This window comes from Palaemon carinicauda, chromosome 3 (assembly GCF_036898095.1).
Source record: "Palaemon carinicauda isolate YSFRI2023 chromosome 3, ASM3689809v2, whole genome shotgun sequence".
Taxonomy (NCBI): domain Eukaryota; kingdom Metazoa; phylum Arthropoda; class Malacostraca; order Decapoda; family Palaemonidae; genus Palaemon; species Palaemon carinicauda.
Genome location: NC_090727.1, coordinates 15969831 through 15981799, shown reverse-complemented (window position 1 = coordinate 15981799; position 11969 = coordinate 15969831). Strand labels below are relative to the sequence as shown.

Below are 11969 nucleotides of genomic sequence, written 5' to 3'. Positions count from 1 at the left end.
AGCAAAGCTCCTACAGGGTTTGAAGTCGCAGACGAAATACTACTCTTTAGAAAATAGGCCGACCGGTGCGTGCAAGACCGAGGAAACCATAGACATCCTGTGCCAGGGCATCTCCGACGGGAGGGCATCGGCAGCATCTACCTTCTTCTCCCCTTCCGAGTCGGCAATGATGGAGGAGATGTCCAAGGACTTAGTTAATGTGGCCTCCTGGCTGGATTGGTGGGCCACCACCCTAGTAGGCACCCAGATACCTACAGACTCCATGGAACCTGCAAAACGGGAGGCTCTGAATGAGTTGCTGGGGTCAGGTAGCCGCGCCCTTAGATTCCTGACCTTTCAGTCTTTGGCTCTCTCCGCAAACTGGATTCTCCGGAGAAGAGACGCCCTAGTCAAGAACCTTCCCATTAAGATTCCTGACAGGGAAGCTAAAGCCTTGAAGACCTGCTCCGTCTGGGGGGAGCAGCTTATTCCGACGAAGAAGGCGGAAGAGGTCGTGGAGAAGTTGGCCAAAAAGAGGGAGCTACCTACCCTGAAGCCACAGACGGCACGCCGCCCCATCTTCAGGAGGCCAGTGACAGAAGCACCCATGGCCGCGCGTACCACACCAACTCAAGGAAGGAGGGAACCCTCGTCAGGACAGTGGTCTTCCTCTGTGGCTCCCCCCCGAAGAGGTTCATCTTCTAACCCCCCAACGTATAGGTCTTCTTTCTACTCCTCCAGGAGGGGGAGAACAGGCTGTTCTTCCCGTAGGAGGTAAGATGGGAGGCCCCCCTCCCCTGCCCAAGCCTCAGGTAGGGGGATGCCTCAGACTCACTTGGCAAGCATGGAAGCTCCACGGAGCAGATCCGTGGACAGTTACAGTACTAAAGGAGGGCTACAGGATCCCCTTCATGGAAGAGACACCCCCCCTAGTTCCAGCAACGCAGGCAGACTGGTTGGTGCCCAAGGACCTGGCGAAGAGGGCAGCGTTGGACGAAGAAGTCAAGACGTTGCTGCAGAAGGGAGCTTTGGAAACAGTGACATTCCCGGGTCCGGGGTTCTACAGCCGCCTGTTCCTAGTAGAAAAAGCGACAGGAGGGTGGAGACCTGTAATAGACCTGTCAGCCCTCAACAGGTTTCTCAGGAAAGTGACCTTCAAAATGGACACTCCAAGAACGGTCATGGCGTCCTTGAGAGAGGGCGACTTTATGATTTCTATAGACCTCAAGGACGCCTACTTCCAAGTGCCCATTCATCCGTCGAGCAGGAAGTTTCTCCGGGTCAAGTGGGGTACCAAGGTGTTACAATTCAAGGCCCTATGCTTCGGTCTTTCAACAGCCCCCCAGGTATTCACGAGGGTCTTTACGACGGTCTCCATATGGGCCCACGAACGGGGCATTCGACTCATCAGGTACCTGGACGACTGGTTACTCCTTTCATCCTCAAAGGAAGACTTGAAACAACAGGGCGAAGATCTTCTTCAATTGTGCAAGACCCTGGGCATCGTGGTCAACTTGGAGAAATCACAGCTAACCCCATCCAACAGGAGGACGTACCTTGGAATGGTCCTGGATTCGTTACAGGACAAGGCATTCCCAACCACGGAAAGGCTGGACAACCTGGATCGAGTGCTCCGGCCCTTCCTTCTGGGTCGCCCCAGAAGAGCGCAGGATTGGCAAAGGTTGGTAGGGCACCTGGTGTCCCTAGAGAAGCTGGTACCTCACGGGAGACAGAACTTAAGGGTGGTTCAATGGAACCTGAAAGAACATTGGAACCAGAAAAGTTCCCCGGACATTGTGGTTCCTCTCCTTCAGGAGTCCAGGAAGGCCTTGGAATGGTGGCAGGATCGGTCGAACACCCTAAGGGGGATGCCACTGTCCTCCCAACCCCCGGAGGTTCTTCTCTTCACGGACGCATCGAAGGACGGGTGGGGAGCCCATCTCCGGGAAAAGACAGCAAAGGGGGCGTGGTCAGAGGGGGAGAAATCCCTACACATAAATATCCTGGAAATGAGAGCGGTCCAAGAAGCCTGCAACCACTTCGAGGAGGACATGAGAGGGCATTCGGTGGCCCTAATGTCAGACAATGCAACGGTGGTGGCTTACGTGAAGAAGGAGGGGGGACTGAGATCAAAAGAGTTGTGCGAACTAGCCCTTCAAATCCTAAAATGGGCGGAACAGAAGGACGTCATCCTGACGGCAAGGTTCATTCCAGGGAAGAACAACGTCCTAGCAGACGGCCTCAGCAGAGTGGGGCAAGTGGTAGCAACAGAATGGTCCCTACACCCACAAGTGGCAAGCTACGTTATACAGATGTGGGGATCTCCGGTAATGGATCTGTTTGCAACAAGGTTGAACGCGCAACTCCCCGTATTTTGTTCTCCCGTCCCAGATCCGAAGGCGGCAATGGAAGACGCCTTTCAGCACAAGTGGGACGGACTGGACGTGTACGCCTTCCCCCCCTTCTCCCTGATAAGGCAGGTCCTCAACAGAGTAAGGGCAGCAACCAACCTAAGGATGACTTTGGTAGCGCCTTGGTGGCCGGAGAGAGAATGGTTCGCGGACCTAAGGAACCTCACCGTCCTACCTCCTTGGCCTCTACCCGGCAGGTCAGACCTATTAAAACAACCTCACTTTCAGCGGTTTCACAGAAACCCGCAAGCCCTTCGTCTTCACGCCTGGAGATTATCCAGCGGCTCCTGAAGAAGCAAGGTTACTCCGGCAAGACAGCCAGGAGGATGTCGCTATACCTGAGAAAATCATCCACAGCCGTCTACCAGTCTAAGTGGGCGGTATTCGTGAAGTGGTGCAGGGACAAGAAGATAGAGCCCTTGGAAGCGTCAGTGCCCGTGATAGCCGACTTCATGGTTTATCTCAGGGACAAGTTAGACATGTCAGTTCCAGCGATCAAGGGAGTTCGGGCGGCCCTGGGTCAAGTCTTTCTTCTCAAGGGCATAGATCTCGGCTCCTCCAGGCATATCTCCATGCTTATCAGAGCGTTCGAACAATCATGCCCCCCTTCCGCCCCTAGAATCCCGAGTTGGGACTTAGCGCGAGTCCTAGATATGTTACGGAAACCACCATTCGAGCCCTTAAAGGACATTGATGACAAGAATCTCACGCTCAAGGCGGTCTTCTTGCTAGCATTAGCCTCGGCTAAGAGGGTGGGCGAGCTACACGGACTGTCATTCGAGGTGGAACACACTAGGGGATGGAAGGAAGTAACCTTTAAGTTTGTCACATCCTTCGTCGCCAAGACTCAGAACCCCTCGGTGTGGGATCCGAGGTTTGAGAGTTTTTCGATTCCGGCAATCCCGAATAAAGGAAACCCGGAGGACCTAAAATTATGCCCGGTCAGGACTATTAGGAAATACCTTAAGAGAACGGCAAACCTCCGCCCGTCTATCAAGAATCTCTTCGTCTCATGGGGAAAAATAAAGAAAAACATATCCAAAAATACGGTTTCGTTCTGGCTCAGGAAAGTGATCACGCAAGCCTATTTAAAACAAGGTCTTCCTACACCGGGGAAACCCAGAGCTCACGATGTTCGGGGCATTAGCACCTCTCTAACGTTCGAAAAGAACATGTCAGTAGCGCAGGTTCTTCGAGCGGGAACTTGGTCCAACCAGTCGACCTTCACCGCACATTATCTCAAGGACTGTACGAGAAAGTCTCTAGACGGGTTTTCTATCGGGCCGGTCATCTCAGCCCTGCATTCGGTTTGACGGCTCAAGCCCCAGGCTCAATCGCGAAACATAAAGTATCTAGACACAAGGAGCCGAGTTCTATTTTCCCCCCTTTTCTAACTTTCTCGTACCGTCAGTCGTCATCAAGAAATATCGCTCATTACACAAGACGAAAATTCGCCATATCAAGCACAACGAAGATATTGCAGAAGGGTAAGTGTTATATCACACTTAATGAGTCTTTTACGTAGTTTTCCCTACTGTCCATCGGGGTCAGGGCTAAAGGGCACTCCCCCCTCCTAAGGTGTAAGTCTCCTATAAAGTGTTTCGAGGTAAGTCTCTGTGTCGGAACAAATCACAAATTTTAAGTAATTTGTATTTTTCCTAACAATACTTACCGAAGAAACACTTTCGGTTTAGGGCCCCCCCAACCGTCCCCGCAGTGCCCCACTGACCTCGTGGTATTGTTCATTACATAAAACTTACTGGAGAGAGCTTCTCAAAGACGGGCGACCTGCCCGGGCAATGCCCCCAGGTCATGTTATTTCCCGTTATTCAGGACAGTATAGAACATGGAAGTAGGGGGAAACTACGTAAAAATCTGGTCGTCGGAGAGGAGTTACCAGTAATCTCCTATAAAGTGTTTCTTCGGTAAGTATTGTTAGGAAAAATACAAATTACTTAAAATTTGTGATATATATATATATATATATATATATATATATATATATATATATATATATATATATATATATATATATATATATATGTATGTATATATATGTATATATATTAAATACATATATATGTACTGTATATAATATTATGATGATGAATAAACATTGTTTTGGTGGCGTTCAAAAATCTAAGATAGCTTCTCTCTGGACGAACTGTCCTGCAGATAGTTTTCAGAATAACAGGAAAAATGGGTTTAAATTTGTCCATTTATTATATGATGTCGACATGTTCTTTAGGACTTTATTGGTTGAATGAATTGCACTTTAATATATAGTCTATGATGGTGATAAATTTGATGCAAAATTATTTGGAAAATCAGAAACTAATTGCCAAAGATATATATATATATATTTATATATATATATATACATATATATATATATGTATATATATATATATATATATATATATATATATATATATATAGTATGTGTTCGTATTGGTGTTTGCATGCGCTCACATGTGTTTGCGTTTACAATGTTATTTTTCCCTTGCAGCATACTAGAGCAAATCAACGGTGCATTGTGGTGTTATGTTATGGTAGCCACGATAACGACTACGTATTTACACGCTGAATGGAAAATGGTTATTTGCATGTTGCATCCATCGATAACATCTATGATACTAGATTGGACCACTAATGCAGCATAAAGCCTGCAATGGTCGAACCCACACACGTACAGCTGAATATCGCAACCATAAACTTGAGTTCCGGTAATTCAACTGCGTTAGTTAAGTTCTTTTTAAATTTTCTGCTATACTTTCGATCCACCGTCTGTTTTAACCCGTAAATGTATTTAATACGCTGCATTCTGTTTGAATATGAAAAAAGATTCTAATGAAAATCAATATACAATAGGAGAAAGATTGGGAACAAAAATCAATTGGGAATTTCCGGATTTAGCTTAACAGGACAAAATTTTGTCTCGTCTAGCCATTTAAATTCTATCTTTTATTTTCGAAGGAGTTGATTTGTTCAGGATATCATACTATCTCTAGAAAAAAATTAGTAAAATTGCATTTGTTTTGTCCAGTATTCTCAACAGTTGCAAGTTTCATGTTGTATTGAGGTATTTTAAATAATTAGGATTTTCATATTACAAGAAGTTGCTCACATTTAATTTTCATCCTTTCATCACTAAAGAGAAACTAAAAAAAAAATACTTTTATTTCCAACTATGTGGTCTTTAACACGCATGGATAGGAATTGAATGTCCTTTCAAGAATAGGTTCATCAGACTCAAATGAGTCTTGTAAAATATCTGTTAGCTCAACTTTGACACATTTCTGATGATTTGTTTTCTCATATTCTAATTTGCTGAATTTTGTTTTTATAATTTTTAAAGCTTTTGATGTTTTACTGTAGTTTTTTTCTCTGTATGGTTTAAATTGAAAGTATATAAATGTAAGGAACTTTTCATTCTTTTTTAGTATTCATTTGACAGTTGTGATGATGCCTTTCATCTTTCTTTTTGTGGGGGTTGGCTAGGAGGATTCCTCCATGGGGTGGGGTTTACCCTGCAATTCCCTACAGCTTCAAGAGGAAGTTGAACTGGCAGCGAAATTCTCCACCAAGTTCCTAAAATGGAAGAGGCAAATTTCTGGGACAGAGACACACCCGTCGACCCTTCACTACTCAGTGAAACGAATCATTAGCCAAAAGGACATTAGGTTATCGTTTTTTCATACACGCTTTATCATATGTCAATATTTCCTTACTTTTATAATACATACATTGTATGGGACAGAGATGTCCATTACGTACAACTTCAAATACATTTCTGTCGACATAACTAATGGCCTTTAATCGTTATAATTAATATTAAGATTAGGTTGAAGGTTTTATTGTATATTATCATAGTTTTCTCTATTAACTGATTTTCTTTGAAATTTGCTATCAAGATAAGTTGACAATTTCGATATAATGAGGTCAAATTTTACACCAAAAAATGTGTTATTTGAATTTAATACGAAGCAGATCAAATGGGTAACAGATCGCTTTATGATATAAAGTTAAGAAACCACGTTAGGGGACAGGAATTTAGAAACAAGGCCAAACTAAATAGGTATTTGTGGCTATGCTGACTGGGATATACGAACATGCAATATTGAAATTAATATGTTCACGTTATTGCTGATGAGGGTAATAGCATTAATGAGGCTTCATGCTTTGAAAGCGATACACAATCTGTTTGTTTCTGCTGCTTCTGCTGGCGGGGTAATTGTAATAATAGCATTGCTTATTATTCTAATAGGGGTTACTTAATGCAAGATCAATGTTGCCTGCCCATGTGTAATTCTTCTTTTTTACATTCTCATGTGTGCATAAACAGTTATAAACTATTCACACTTGCAATTTCAGTAGGGTCAAATTTCTTCATTCACTTCTTGAACAGTGTATTTCATATATATATATATATATATATATATATGTATATATATATATATATATATTTGTGTGTATATATATATATATATATATATGTATATATATATGTGTGTATATATATATATTATTATTATTATTATTATTATTATTATTATTGTTATTATTATTAGCCAAGCTACAACCCAAGTTGGAAAAGCAAGATGCTATAAGTCCAAGGGCTCCAACAAGGAAATATAGCCCAGTGAGGAAAGGAAATAAGGAAATAAATAAATGGTGAGAACAAGTAAACAATAAATCATTCTACAAATAGTAACAACGTCAAAACAGATATGTCGTATATAAACTATAAAAAGACTTATGTCAGCCTTTGAAGTTCTACTGATTCAACTACCCGATTAGGAAGATCATTCCACAACTTGGTCACAGCTGGAATAAAAATTCTAGTATACTGTGTAGTATTGAGCCTCATGATGGAGAAGGCTGGGCTATTATATATATATATATATATATATATATTTATATATACTGTATATATATATATATATATATATTTATATATACTGTGTATATATATATATATATATATATTTATATATATATATATATATATATATGATTTCCTCCTTAGCCTATTTACGCAAAGGGATTCGGTTAGATTTCGCCAGTCGTCTCTATCTTGAGCTTTTAAGTCAATACTTCTCCGTTCATTATGTACTTCACGCTTCATAGTGCTCAGCCATGTAGGCCTGAGTCTTCCAAATCTTCTAGTGCCTAGTGGAGCCCAATTGGAGGTTTGGTGAACTAATCTCTCTTGGGGAGTGAGAAGAGCATGCCCAAACCATCTCCATCTGCCCCTAACCATGATATCATCCACATATGGCAGTTGAGTAATCTCTCTTATAGTTTCTTTCCTAATCCTGCCCTGCCATTTAACTCCCACTATTCTTCTAAGCGCTTTGTTCTAAAATCTACAAAATCTGTTGGAAACTGTTTCATTGTCATACCACGACTCGATGTCCATACAGTAACACCGATCTCACTAAACTGATATTTATATGTAATTTCAGGCCATTTGATTTCTAAATATTACTTAACCTAGCCATTGTCTGATTTTTTTTTCAAACTTTCATTAAACTCATATTTTAAAGATCCTGCATTAGAGATCTAAAGTATGTTAGGAAAAATACAATTTACTTAGAAAGTCATATATATATATATATATATATGTGTGTGTGTGTGTGTGTGTGTGTGTGGTTAGGGACACCTGTGAAAATACCGAATAAGTAGAAGTAAAAATTACAGCATTATTTTTCTGAAATAGCTGTTTACTTCAATGGACATATAATGAGTTAAGAGATACAGAGAAGTTATATATATATATATATATATATTTATATATATATATACATATATATATATATATATATACACATACACACACACACACATATATATATATATATATATATATTTATATATTGATGAAGCAATACATATCGTTGAGACATAGCTGAGGTATTGATATATTATATTCTTTTTATATGTTGTTCAATCAAAATATATCTGAACTTCCTTGAGTGTGTTTGGCTCATCTGTTTAATTCGTTCAGTTACGGAAATTTAATTTTATAACTACTCTTTTCCATGTGGTTAACTTGTGTGGGACGTTAAAATTCAATTACCTTTGTAGAGTGTTTTTCAATTCATCCGGTTATGGTATTATTATGACTACTGATATTTTCAGATGCATACATTTCTTTTCATAAGGATTCTGTGGAATAAATCTTTAGCTTCAATAAAAAGAATTCGTGACGTTACCACCGCGAAAAATAATCTTTCCTTAGCCCATTACCTTAATGAATTGCTTTACATTACTGACCTTGAAAATTATATCTACAGGGCATTACTTTATATAACGTGCCATAGCATAACATATGATTCAAACAGTATCAGACTTTCCGTTTGTTAGTTTCTAAATTACGATAAATATCATCTTTATTCGAAATCCCCATTTTCTCACAACTGTCACCAGTTTTCGTCGCAATGTTTCATTATGATATATCGCCACTATTATAAATCTCTATTTGTCCATGACACAATTGGATGGTTGCGTCGTTTCAAAATTGAGATTCCGTACTCCCAGTAGCATCCATTGAGAAATATTTTTCTTTTTTCATTTTACGTCTCTATTGCGATTTATATTTGGAGTGATGAGTGACTAATGTTTGATTTTGTCGAAGAAAAATTATGCTGGATTACAACCTCAGTGCAACTTTAGTTATTCTCATTTGGTTATTGATGTTTATTTGTTACACGTCGATGTACACAAATTACTGTAGTTATTTAGATCAATAAGATATTCAGATACATTACATCAAGGCCTTGCATTATATCTTGCCATACGTACATACATACATACATACATACATACATACATACATATACCAAGGCACTTCCCCCAATTTTGGGGGGTAGCCGACATCAACAAATGAAACAAAACAAAAAAGGGGACCTCTACTCTCTACGTTCCTCAGCCTAACAAGGGACTCAACCGAGGTCAGCTGGTACTGGTACATACATACGCGTGTTAAATATTTTTCTACTAAGTGTGTTTACCTGCGGGAGGGGATGGTACTTTATTTTAGTCTCCTGTTCCAAGCATGTCTTTATGGATGATGGATTTTAAAGGCCAATCATGAATGGTAGAGCCAAGGGACAGCAACATTGCCCTAGGAAGTAGGACAATGCCCTAGAGACTGACCATATATTATACATAGGATCAGCGTGCCCAAGCCCCCTCTCCACCCAAGCTAGGATCAGGAAGGCCAGCCTATGGTAGCTGGTGACTCAGTAGTTAGACCTATAGGCTCCTCTAAACCCCCATTCCTTATCTCACAAGTATGGTGATGCTGCAGCGACCAAAACAACTAACGAATTTGAGCGGGACTCGAACCCCTGGTGATCACCAGACAAGGACGTTACCAACAGGCCACCACAGCCTTATGCCATCTCTTTAATTCCTAGCTGACGCTGCTACCCAGTCACTGCTGTTTCGACCTGTGTGGGCAGGCCAAGAGAAAACCATGATCTTGTAATTGCTATGCCACCAGTCCTCATCCACGTGTTCTAGCATGAACTAAGTTTTTGATATTTTTCATTCTAGATTCCGGAATCCGTGTTTTCTTTAATATTTTGATAGTAGAGGAATACACAAATCTGCCCATAAATCATGCAAGATGGTCTTATCTTTGTACGATAAAATAACAAAAATACGTTGGGAGAATCAATTTTCTTACCAAATGATGGAATGTGACAATGCTGAGATATTTCATTGATAAAATGGAATTTGTTTATAAAATTCTCAAATTTATTCATTCTTTGTTGATGCAACTGCAACGAAATGTATCTAGCTTTAAGTAGACCTATTTGTAGCCTTAACATGTTGGGATATAATAAATCTTATGCATTTATTATAGCTTCCCACTAGGTGCAGTTGGAGCAAGCGAAATTTGATTAGGGGTTCCTATAGAAAAAGATAACTCTCTCAGATTGTGTTCGAACCTCATATGCGAATCAATCCCGCATATTGAAAGTCACCAAAAATCATTGGAATTGCTGTAAAACTTGACATTTTGCGAGTAAGGAATGCCAACTCTGCACTCAATCCTTCCCCCTTTTTCCGGCTTGTGACGAAATTCTTCTTCTTCTTTAGATTGCCCGGAGCTTCTCTCCGGACAGGGGCTTTTTGACGGTGCGTCTAGCCCCTAGGTGGTTTCCCCCGGCGGTAGGTGTGGTGGTTGACGATCAGCGGGGCCTGGAAGTATATTTTTTCTTTTCCCTAGTTAGGGGCGAAAAGAGGTTTTATAGTGGTAAGGGAAAGGCTGTATAGTAAAGAGTCCCAGTGAGTAGGAGAGTCTGGGAGAGGAAAGGAGGGTTTTCAGTGGGAGAAGAAAGAAGCAGTTTTAAGTGTAAGTACTTATTGCTGCTTGCAAAGGTCAATTAGATTTCGCAACATGTTGCGAGCTTGCTCAGCCCAAGGGCCAGCACTGATTAAGCCCCTGGCTGGCCATGGGCGGCGTCAAGGGATTTTACTTATAGAAATGCCTGCTTTAGGCAGGCAAGGTCAAGAAACCAAGTGTTTAGGCCTGTTTAGGGCCAAAGTGATGAGATTAGACATCTTTTTGAGGCCCAAGGTGAGGATGGCAGGTTTATGCTTGCCAAGATTCTCGGTCATGATGTGTCGTACCATACTCGTGGTATCTTAAAATTTATTTCAGAAGCATGTCTTCTGAAAGCTATTTAACTGTTTTAGGGATGTTTTGCTTTTATTGTTTTAAACTGAATTACCATTTATTTATTCATTTATTTATAACAAATAGTATCGGCGTCAATGACCTTTGATGTCAGGATACCAAATAACTCATAATCAACCAATTAATTAATCTGCCATTACTACAAAAATCCTCCTGTCAATAGTTTTTTTTCTCTCTCTCTCTCTTAATTTTCCAAGGAAATGCTTTACTTAATTGTTGGAGCTGCTTGTTATTTATTCATTTTGAGCATCGCTTTCGCGTGTTTTCTTTCATTTTCAGAGAAGCTATGAAAATGTGTTACTATGCATTTTGTCGTTTAAATTACTTCCGATTTCTCATCGGTAGATATCATTATTTCTAAAAATAAGAAACGACTCTATTCATTATTACCTCCAACTTAAATTATATGCTCTTATCTGGGTTTTCTCACCTACCCTTATATCATTCTGCATAAAAACTCAAGAATGCTAGTATGGCTTTCTTTGAAGATTCATAATGTTCCAAGTAGAATTCATTGCAGAAAAGGATCCCATATTACCAATATGTTTCTTTAAAACTGGCGCTTCTGATATCTCCCTAAATAAATCGTAAATGGCGGATAGTGTTGAGTAACTATGGTAATCGTATTATTGTAATGTTTAACAAAGTGACAGAATATATACGGCAGATACTAGATGAAGTCTCTTCTTTCCTTAATAGTTGTAAATATGAGGAACCAGATAATCGACATACATCCGGAGATTTTACAACGATGGCGGGAAGTTTATAGTATTTCACAGCGGCATTCTATTTTGCTATAATATAATTTATTAATTTTCAGTTGTAAGTAATTTAAAGTTTTATTCAGTTTTTTTTTCTGTTTTCCC

At 40.3% G+C, this 11969-nt stretch overlaps 1 protein-coding gene across 1 annotated transcript in view; it reads left to right on the top strand.

Annotated features, from left to right (window-relative positions):
• The window catches only part of LOC137636813 (putative nuclease HARBI1), a 357624-nt gene extending 352366 nt beyond the window's left edge, over positions 1-5258 (top strand). Inside the window, exon 3 of the transcript XR_011043237.1 lies at positions 4900-5258. The gene's annotated coding sequence lies outside the window, so the exon portion shown is untranslated. The remainder of the gene's footprint in view (positions 1-4899) is intronic.
• The last annotated feature ends 6711 nt before the right edge of the window (positions 5259-11969 follow it).